The 11,583-nt window shown below is 35.5% G+C and overlaps 1 pseudogene; it reads right to left on the minus strand.

The window, feature by feature from the left end:
* Positions 1-872: 872 nt before the first annotated feature.
* Positions 873-1,536, minus strand: LOC112672644 (ADP-ribosylation factor 1-like; annotated as a pseudogene).
* Between the last annotated feature and the right edge of the window lie 10,047 nt (positions 1,537-11,583).

The raw sequence follows: 11,583 nt of genomic DNA on the forward strand, positions 1-11,583 counted from the left end.
TGATGGTGAGCCTGACCCTTGCAGGCTGAGGGAGTGAAAGCACATGTAGACGGGGGCTCCTATATTCAAGGACTGAGGTTCTAGGATTACTGGCCCACCCATCCTTCTGCTGGTGAGACCCCAGGCAGCCCAAAGCAAACCAGAGTGCCCATGCTGACCCAGGGAAGACCAGGTCCCTCTGAGGGGTCCATGAATGGTAGCTGCAGCCCCATAGCCCAGTGGCTGTATAAGCAGAAGTACAAGCACAAATGCTAGGGGATGTGGAATGATCCAAGCAGGGTGAATCACAGAGACATTATTGTGACCATGCAGAATGTATCATGGCTGATTCCACCTGGCCTCACATTCCTGAGGGGAAAATGTCCACTGGTGGACCAGACTCAGGCCACTACTGCAGAACCTATACTAGGCACTTTTCTCCATTCTGTGTGTTCTACTTATTTTGTATTTTTAACTATTTTAAAAATGTATTGAGTTCAGGCTAAAAACCAACCACTCAAATGGATCTCAAAACAGATCTAATGCCCAGAGAAGGAGTGCCAGTTTGGTCCACATAGCAACGTCTGGAGGCTCTGTGTGACTAAAACCCTTACTCACTATTGAAGAGTGGGTTGACTCTCTTGTTACAATTTAAAAACAAAACAAAGCAAAACAAAAAGTTGAGCAATACTGCATGGAAGTACCAGAAACTGCATTATTGGGAACACAAAATATTTACATTAAATTAAATCCCTGGATGCAAGCTGAGTCTGCACATTTATGGCATGGTGAAGTACACTGTGACCAACCAAGGAGACAGTTTCTGGCACTCACACCATGGGCAGGTAAAGCAAAGTGAAAGGAGAGATTGTGAGGGGGCTGGGGGGCAGAGCTCACTTCTGGTTCTGAAGCTAAATGGACAGCCAGTCCAGTCCTTCATTGAGCCCATTCCCACTGGTTGCACATGTCTCATGAATCTACCAGTTCCTACAGTACAGGGAATGCAGACCCAGTTTGTCCATAATCTTGGCTGCATTCATGGAATTGGGGAGGTCCTGCTTGGTTGCAAACACCTTGGTTGCAAGTTCATCCTTCACCAGCATCTTCATGAGCTACTTATAGTCCTCTTTCACATCATCTTTGTTATTGTCAACCACAGAGAGGACACCTTATGCATTCTGGAAGTAGTGGCACCAGAGGCCAGATCTTGTCTTGGCCTTCCACATCCCACACAGTGAAGCTGATATTCTTATACTATTATTTCCACATTAAAGCCTGTGGTGAGGATAGTGGTCATGATCTCATCCAGCTTTAGCTTGTATAGGATGGTGGTCTTGCGGGCAACATCCAAGTGTACCATGAGAATGTGTACATTCTTTTTGCCAAAAAGATCCCTGAAGAGGTTCATAAAGATATTCCTCGTGCTGTAGACTGATGAAAGCAACACTGACCACAAAAATCATTGGCAGCCACAGGCAGGCTGCTGCTCAGAGACTGATTGGTTTTACTCCCACTGATCATGTGACCATTCTTTATTCTGTTAATATGGCGAATCATGTTCACTGATTTGCATGCATTAAGCCATCCTTGCATCAAAGAAATAAATTGCCTTTAATCATGATGTATGATCCTTTTAGTACACTATTGCATTTGTATTATTGTTTTGTTGAAGATTTTTAAATGCATGTTTATAAGGAATATTAATGTATCTTTTTCTTATAGTGTCTTTATCTTGATTTGATACGAGGATAATATTGGCCTTGTCTTTTTTTAAAAAATTTTTTATTGGAGTTCAATTTGCCAACATATAGCATAACAACCAGTGCTCATCCCATCAAGTGCTCCCATCAGTGCCCATCACCCAGTCACTCCCACCCCCGCCCACCTCCCCTTCCACCCCCCCAGTTCCTTTCCCAAAGTTAGGTGTCTCTATGTTCTGTCACCCTCTCTGATATTTCCCACGCATTTTTCCTCCTTTCCCCTTTATTCCGTTTCACTTTTTTTATATTCCCCAAATGAATGAGACCATATAATGTTTGTCCTTCTCCGATTGACTTATTTCACTCCACATAAATAACCTCCAGGTACATCCACATCGAAGCAAATGGTGGGATTTGTTGTTTCTACTGGCTGAGTAATATTCCATTGTATGCATAGACCACATCTTCTTTATCCATTCATCTTTCGATGGACACGGAGGCTCCTTCCACAGTTTGGCTACTCTGGACATTGCTGCCATAAACATCGGGGTGCAGGTGTCCCGCTGTTTCACAGCATCTGAATCTTTGGGGTAAATCCCCAGCAGTGCAATTGCTGGGTCGTAAGGCAGGTCTATTTTTAACTCTTTGAGGAACCTCCACACAGTCCAGAGTGGCTACACCAGTTCACATTCCCACCAACAGTGTAAGAGGGTTCCCCTTTCTCCACATCCTCTCCAACATTTGTTGTTTCCTGTCTTGTTAATTTTCCCCATTCTCACTGGTGTGAGGTGGTACCTCACTGTGGTTTTGATTTGTATTTCTCTGATGGCCAGTGATGTGGAGCATTTTCTCATGTGCATGTTGGCCATGTCTATGTCTTCTTCTGTGAGATTTCTGTTCATGTCTTTTGCCCATTTCATGATTGGATTGTTTGTTTCTTTGCTGTTGAGTTAAATAAGTTCTTTATAGATCTTGGATACTGGCCCTTTATCTGATCTGTCATTTGCAAATATCTTCTCCCATTCTGTAGGTTGTCTTTTAGTTTTGGTGACTGTTTCTTTTGCTGTGCAGAAGCTTTTTATCTAGGTTAAGTCCCAGTATTTCATTTTTGCTTTTGTTTCTCTTGCCTTCATGGATGTATCTTGCAAGAAGTTGCTGTGGCTAAGTTCAAAAAGGGTGTTGACTGTGATCTCCTCTAGGATTTTGATGATTCTTGTCTCACATTTAGATCTTTCATCCATTTTGAGTTTATCTTTGTGTATGGTGTAAGAGAATGGTCTAGTTTCATTCCTCTGCATGTGGATGTCCAATTTACCCAGCACCATGTGTTGAAGAGCCTGTCCTTTTTCCAGTGGATAGTCTTTCCTGCTTTGTCGAATCTTAGTTGACCATAGAGTTGAGGGCCAATTTCTGGGTTCTCTATTCTGTTCCATTGATCTATGTGTCTGTTTTTGTGCCAGTACCACACTGTCTTGATGACCACAGCTTTGTAGTACAACCTGAAATCTGACATGGTGATGCCCCAGCTATGGTTTTCTTTTTTAATATTCCCCTGGCTATAGAGGGTCTTTTCTGATTCCACACAAATCTTAAGATGATTTTTTCCAACTCTCTAAAGAAAGTCCACGGTAGGGATCCCTGGGTGGCGCAGGGGTTTGGCGCCTGCCTTTGGCGCAGGGCGCGATCCTGGAGACCCGGGATCGAATCCCACATCGGGCTTCCGGTGCATGGAGCCTGCTTCTCCCTCTGCCTGTGTCTCTGCCTCTCTCTCTTTCTCTCTCTGTGACTATCATAAATAAATAAACATTAAAAAAAAAAAGAAAGAAAGTCCACGGTATTTTGATAGAGTTGCATTGAATGTGTAAATTGCCCTGGGTAGCATTGCCATTTTCACAATATTAATTCTTCCGATCCATGAGCATGGAATATTTTTCCATCTCTCTGTGTCTTCCTCAATTTCTTTCAGAAGTGTTCTGTAGTTTTTAGGGTATAGATCCTTTACCTCTTCGGTTAGGTTTATTCCTAGGTATCTTATGCTTTTGGGTGCAATTGTAAATGGGATTGACTCCTTAATTTCTCTTTCTTCAGTCTCATTGTTAGTGTGTAGAAATACCACTGACTTCTGGGCATTGATATTGTATCTTGCCACACTGCAGAATTACTGTATGAGTGGACTCCATCTTGGGGTGGAGTCTATTGGGTTTTCTATGTACAGTATCATATCATCTGCAAAGAGGGAGAGTTTGACTTCTTCTTTACCAATTTGAATGCCTTTTATTTCTTTTTGTTTCCTGATTGCTGAGGCTAGGACTTCCAGTACTATGTTGAATAGCAGTGGTGAGAGTGGACATCCCTGTCTTGTTCCTGATCTTAGGGGAAAGGCTCCCAGTGCTTCTCCATTGAGAATGATATTTGCTGTGGGCTTTTCATAGATGGCTTTTAAGATGCTGAGGAATGTTCCCTCTATCCCTACACTCTGAAGAGTTTTGATCAGGAATGGATGCTGTATTTTGTCAAATGCTTTCTCTGCATCTATTGAGAGGATCATATAGTTCTTGTTTTTTCTCTTGCTGATATGATCAATCACATTGATTGCTTTCCGAGTGTTGAACCAGCCTTGCATCCCAGGGATAAATCCCACTTAGTCATGGTGAATAATCTTCTTAATATGTTGTTGGATCCTATTGGCTAGTAACTTGTTGAGAATTTTTGCATCCATGTTCATCAGGGATATTGGTCTATAATTCTTTTTGGTGGGGTCTTTGTCTGGTTTTAGAATTAAGGTGATGCTGTTGGCCTTGTCTTTAAATGTTTGTTATAATTCACTAGTAAAGACATCAGCCCTTGATCTTTAATTTTTTGGGAGGTTTGGATTACTGATTCAATCTCCTTACTCATGATTAATATGTTTAGACATCCTTTTTCTTCATGTCAGTATTGGTTTTATATTTCTGGAAATTTATTCATTTCTTCTCAATTGCTCAGTTTGTTGACATAAATGTTCGTAATTCTCAATCTTTTGTATTTTGTATTTTGTGGTATCATATGGGACATTCCAACTGCTGTAGTACATGTCCCCTCTTATTTGTAATTTTGAGTCTACTTTTGTCTTTAGCCTAAAGATTTTTCAATTTTATTTTAAAAAACGAACCCTTTAGTTGCAATTCATCATTTCTACCATTTTCTAGTATCTTTTTCATTTATTTATGTTCTGATTTTTACAATTTCTTTCTGTTAACTTCAGATTGCATTTGTTCTTTTCTAATTCTTTGACATATGAATGACATATGACATATGAATTTGAAATTTGAAATTCTTATGTGTTCTTAATGTAGATATTTTATTGCAATAAACTTCCTTCTTAGAATTCTTTCGTTTCATACCTTAAATTTTAGTAGACTATGTTCTTATTTTCACTTAGCTCAAATTTTTAGCATTTCATTTTTGGCTTCTTTCACCCACCCGTTGTTTAGAAGTATTTGTATTTTAATTTCCACATTTTTATGACTTTTCTATTTTTTTCTCCTGTTATTGTTTTCTAGTTTCATACTATTCTGATCAGAAAGACATTTGAAATGATGTCAATCTTAAATTTGTTAAGATTTGCTTTATAGTAATTCAATTGGAGAAGGACAAACATTATATGGTCTCATTCATTTGGGGAATATAAAAAATAGTGAAAAGGAATAAAGGGGAAAGGAGAGAAAATGAGTGAAAATATCAGTGAGGTTGACAAAACATGAGAGACTCCTAACTCTAGGAAACGAACAAGGGGTAGTGGAAAGGGAGGTGGGCCGGGGTTGGGGTGTCTGGGTGATGGGCACTGAGGGGGGCACTTGACGGGATGAGCACTGGGCAATATGCTGTATGTTGGCAAACTGAACTCCAATAAAAAATAAAAATAAAAAATAAAAAAATAAAGATTTGCTTTGTGACTGACCTAATATATGATCTATCCTGGAGAATGTTTCATGTGTGCTTAAAATGAATATGTATTCTGTTGCTGTTGACTGTAATGTTCTGTATTTGTCTATTAGGTTCATTTGGTCTATAGTTTTGTTCGAATTTGTTGTTTCCTTATTGATTTTCTGTCTGGATGATCTATCCAACAGAAAATAAGGTATTGAAATCTCCTACTGTTATTATATTGTTAACTACTTCTTTTATTTCTGTTACATATTTGTGTGCGTGATATTGGGTGTATATGTATTTACAATTTTATATCCTTTTGATGAATTGATTCCATTATTTTATAGTGACTTTTTTGTTCGACAGTTTTTGATTTAACATTTTGTCAGATTTAAATAGCACCACTTTTGCTCTCTTATGGTTACCATTAGCATGGAATAATTCTTTTTCATCCCTTCACTTTCAGCCTGTGTGCCCTAAAAAAATTGTCTTGTAGGTAGCATATGGATAGCTTTTTTTTTAATCCAGTCATTTCTTTTGATTTGAGAAGTAATCTATTTACACTTAAAGTAAATATTGATAGGTAAGGATATATTGCCATTTTATTTTTCTCTGACTGTTCTGTAGTTCTTTTTCTTCCTTTTTTCCACTCTTGGCTCTTGCTGATTTTCTTTGTAATTAGATGATTTTTGTACCAGTAATCTTAAGTCCCTTGTTTGTATTTTTTATGTTTTGCTACATATTTTATATTAGTGATTACCACAAGGCTTACATAAGACCTCATACAGGTATAATGGTCTAATTTAAACTGGTGACAAATGAACTTTAACCACATACAAAAACTCTGCACTTTACTCCTCCCAGTGTATTTTGTTAAGTGATGTCACAATTTACATCTTTAATATATGGTGTATCCATTAACACATTAATGTACCTATAGTTATTTTTTATGCTTTTGTCCTTTAGCTTTTATACCAGAGTAAAAAAGTGATTTACATACCATCATTATATTACCGTATTCTGAATTTGACTGTATTCTTACCTGTACAGTGAATTTTTTTACTTTGCTATGTTTTCGGATTGCTAGAGTTTTGTTTCAACTTAGAGAACCACCTTTAACATTTCTTGTAATGCAGATCTAGTGGTGATAAACTCCTCAGCTTTTGTTTGTAAAAGCTTTTATCTTACCTTCATTTAAGAAGAATAACTTTCCTGAGTAAAGTATTCTTGGTGTACAGATTATTATTTTTTAAAGCACTTTGATACTTCACCCATGCTCCATTTGCCTGAAAGCTTAATGCAGAGAAATACACTTGTAGCTTTGTAATGGTTCCCTTATATATGACTATTTCTATTTTCTTTTGCAATTTAAAAAATTGTCTTTGATTTTATATAGTTTTATCATAGTATGTCTTGAAAAAGATCTTTTAAGGATAACTTTATTTGGGGAATTTTGAGTTTCATGAACTTAAATGTCCAAATTTAACCATATTTGGGAAATTCTCAGTCATGATTTCTTAAGTTTTGTGCCTTTTCTAATCTCTTCTGTTGGAACTCGAATAAAACATAGATTGTTTCTATGTAATATATTAGTATTCCCTTTGGTGAAATGAGTATTCAAGTCTTTTGCCCATTTACCAGCGGATTTTATTTTTTTAGTGTTGCATTTTCAAATTTCTTCATGTATTCTAGACATAAGAATTTTGCTAGATATATGGTATGTAGATAATGTGTCCCAATGTATAGTATTTACATTATAATAAGGCTTTTTTACTGAAAAAGTTTTTAATTTTGATGAAGCCCAATTTATCATTTTATCATTTTCAGTTGTGCTTAGGGGTCATGTCTAAGAACGCTTCACCTAGCCCTGTGTCCCTAGGTTAGCATTAGTATTATGGGATTTTACACTATTAAAGTAACAAGAATATATGAATTTTTAATTGACAAAATGATTTTTAACACAGTGGGAATCAACCAGGCTAAATCCAGTAAGTAGAGTCAACAGAGTATATCTTCAAAGTAACTTTCCATATTTTCTCTCACACCAGAAATAATTATTTGATTACTTCATTAAGGTGATATTTCTGAACACCTTAAGTGAATGACAAGTGTGGAGTCATCTCAAATTATAAAGAAAATATATATTTTAATTTGAACTAGTGACAACTTCATGATGTCAGGTAAGCTTAGTTATCAAGGATACATTTTACATTATTTTGTTCCTGAACTCAATTGCCTCTAATTTGATAGAGTTCTCTAAGAAATTTCTAACTTACATATACCTTAAAACGAAGTCTGGTTCAAATCACAGTGCTAAGATGTCTATAGTTTTGGTTTTACTTATTTTCTGCCAACTCTGAATATTTAATATCCATTGGCATGTTCTGGGGCTGTCCTCAATACTGATCTTGTTTGACTAAGTTCTGAACTGATGTTTGCTTCGACTTCTTACAGCTATAGGTTTTGGTAGAATATGTTTACTTTCAACCCTTATGCAAAAACCTGGTGACTCATACTTTAAAACTTCAAGAACTCAGGATAGAACCAAATTTTATTCTCTACTTGGTTGAATTTTCCACTATCTTTAAGGAGGAAATTTTGAAGGAAAAAAAAAATGCTACTGGCATTTTTTATTAACATTTACTGAAGTTCTACATCAGTTTGAATGGATACACTAATACTAAGTTTTCTGATTGATGAGAGTAGTATCTATTTCTGTTTAGGTGTTCCCTAATTTCCCTAAGTAGTTTGTTGTTTTCAGTGCATAGCCCTTTCACAATTTTTTATCATATTTCAAAATATCTCAACACAAAATATATTTGTTGCTAGTATGTAGAAATATGACAGATTTTTCTATGTTGATCTTGTAAACTGACTATACTCACATTAGTTCTAGGAGTTTATTTAGAGATTCCATGTAATGCCCATAAGCCTTAAATCTTCCTTTTCTAATCATGATGCTTTTTTTTCTTCTTCTTGGTTTTACTATATTATCTAATATGATGTTAAATAGAAACAATGACTGGAAATATTTCCCATAATTTTAAATTTATAGAAAAACTATCTGATGTTTACCATTTCATGTGATGGTAGACAGTTTTGTTGTTGTTGTTTTTATTCACAACCTTTATTAGTTTAAGGACATTTTATTCCTAGGTTGCCAATAGTCTGAGGGTTTTTTTTATCATTAGATACATCTATAATTTTGTCAGAAGCTTTTCTTCTTGCATTTTTGAAGTAACTAGGCAGTTTTCAATTGTAAATTTGTTAATATGATTAATTATAATTAACTTTCAAATGTCTCACCAACATGGACTTCCTAGGATAAACGCCTTTGGTTATGATACATTATCCATTTACCATTAATATTATGGTACTATTTATTCCTGATAATATTCATTTCTGGTATTTCTGAGATTGATATAGGTAGTACAGATTTCTTTTGATTGGTGTTAGTACACTGTACTACTTCCCATCTACTTTGAAACAATTTATATATTTATATTTAATGTGGGTTATTTGTAAACAGAATAAAACTGACTCTTGATTTTCTGTACAACCTGACAATCTCTGCATTTAGATTAAAGTTTTTAGAATGTTTACATTTAATGTAATCATCGTTATAGTTAAATTTAAAGCCACAGTTTTGCTCTTTGTTTTCTTTTTGTCTATTTCTTCTTTCCTACATTTTCCTACTTTTTCTGATTTCCTTTGGATAAATTGATAATTGTAGTGATTATGTCACTTTTGCTGGTTTATGAACTCTTTCTCATTTGTTTTAGAGGATGCTTTTAAGGTTTATCTTTACTGGTTTTGTGCTATTTTACTGTGATGTTTTCATCAAGGTTCAGTGAGTTTTCATCAAGGTTCTTGTGTTCGGGTTTCCTTAAGCTCTCTGAAACTGAATTTATACTTTACTCACAAATTAACATAATGATATTATGCAATTATTTCTTTAAATATCCCCTCTTCTATCTTCCTTGGGCCTAAGTTTAACATATATTAAAATATTTGAATTCACATACATCAATGAGCTCTGCTTATTCTTTATAGTTTTATTTTTCTGTGTTTTATTTTGGATAGTTTTAGTTGCTATTTAAGTTCAATAATCTTTTATTTTTGCAGTACATAATCTGTTGTTAATATTCCATAGTGTGTTTTCCATTTCATATATCAGAGTTTTCCTCTCCTGAAGTTTTTGTTTTACACATTTTGTGTCTTTGCTTTTTTGTTTAAGGTCAGGTTTATTGAGGTATACTTCACATATAATAAAACACACCAATCTTAAGTATATAATTGATGAGCCTTGACAAACACAGTTATATAATCCCCATCATGATCATGCTATTGACTATATCAATCAAAAAAATATCCATGTGTCCTTTTGCATTTAATCTTCTCCCTGGAATCCCAAGCCCTGGCAACCATTCATCTGTTTTCTGTTAGTAAACTTGCGCTATTTTTTTTAATTTAATATCTAAAATTGCACAGTATTTAATTGTTAGTGTGTGGCTTTTTATGCTCACCAAAATCCATTTGAAATTCATCCATCTTGTTACATTATCTTTCCTGTGTCAAGTAGGATTTTACAATGTCAGTATGCCACTGATTTCTTATTTTATTAGTTGATAAGCATTTGGATTATTTCCAATTTTTAATATTATGGATGAATTTGCTATGAAAACTCAATGAGCCTTTGTGTGAATCTTTTTTCACTTCTTTTATATAAATAGGTAAGAATGTAATTATGGTTCTTTATGTTAGAGATATGTTTACATATAAAAAAACTACAAGCTCTTTTTATTTTTTTTTAAGATTTTTTTATTTATTCAAGAAACAGAGGCAGAGACACAGGCAGAGGGAGAAGCAGGCAGAGGGAGAAGCAAGCTCCATGCAGGGAGCCCCATGCAGGACTCGATCCAGGGTGTCCAGGATCTGCTCAGCTAAACTGCTGAGCCACCCGGGCTGCCCTACAAGCTCTTTTTCAAAGTGGCTCTTCCACTGTACAATGCCACAAGCAATGTATGAGAGCTTTAGTTGTTTTGCATCTCCATCAACAATGGACCTTCGCTGGTCTTTTTAGTTATTGTAACGAGTATGTAATCATATGTCAGTGGTTTTAATTCAAGTTCCCCAATGACTGATATTCAGCATCTTTTCATACCTTTGTATATTTTCTTTGGTGAAATGACCATTCAAATCTTATGGCTGCTTTTCAGGTTTTAATTTAGTTTTGTTTTGTTTTAAATGTTTTATTTATTTATTCATGAGAGACACAGAGAGGGAGAGAGGCAGAGACATAGGCAGAGGGAGAAGCAGGCTCCATGCAGGGAGCCCGATGCAGGACTCCATCCCAGGACTCCAGGACCATGCCCTGGGCCGAAGGCAGGCACCAAACTGCTGAGCCACACAGGGATCCCCCACTTTTCAAGTTTTAGAAGTTAAATTTTAAAAATAGATTTTACTTTTCAGAATAGTTTTAAATTTACAAACAACAACAACAAAAACCCTGTAATGACGTTACAGAAAGTTTCCATTTATCCCACAGCCAATTATACCTATCATTAACATCTTATAGTAATTTGGTCCATGTGTCACAATTAATAAACCAATATTAACGTGCCATTTTTAACTAAATCCCACATTTTATTAAGATTTCCTCAGTGTTTATCTAATATCCTTTTACCGGCCCAGAATCCCAACCAAAATACTATGTACATTTAGTTGTTACCATTATTTTACCATTATATTTAGTTGTTATGTGTCCTTAGGATCCTCTTGGCAGTTTTTTTTAGAATTGCCTTCATTAGCCTTGATAGTTTTGAACAGTATTGATAAGGTGTTTTATTGATTGTCTACCTATTGGTTTTGTGTTATCCATTTCTCATGATTAGACTGGGGTTTTCTGAGGGACAGACCACATTGATAACTTGTCATATTCATTACATCATAACAAGGGTACATATACTATCCACACAATTGATCACTGTTGATG

The sequence above is a fragment of the Canis lupus genome, chromosome 28, assembly GCF_003254725.2.
Source record: "Canis lupus dingo isolate Sandy chromosome 28, ASM325472v2, whole genome shotgun sequence".
Classification (NCBI taxonomy): Eukaryota; Metazoa; Chordata; class Mammalia; order Carnivora; family Canidae; genus Canis; species Canis lupus.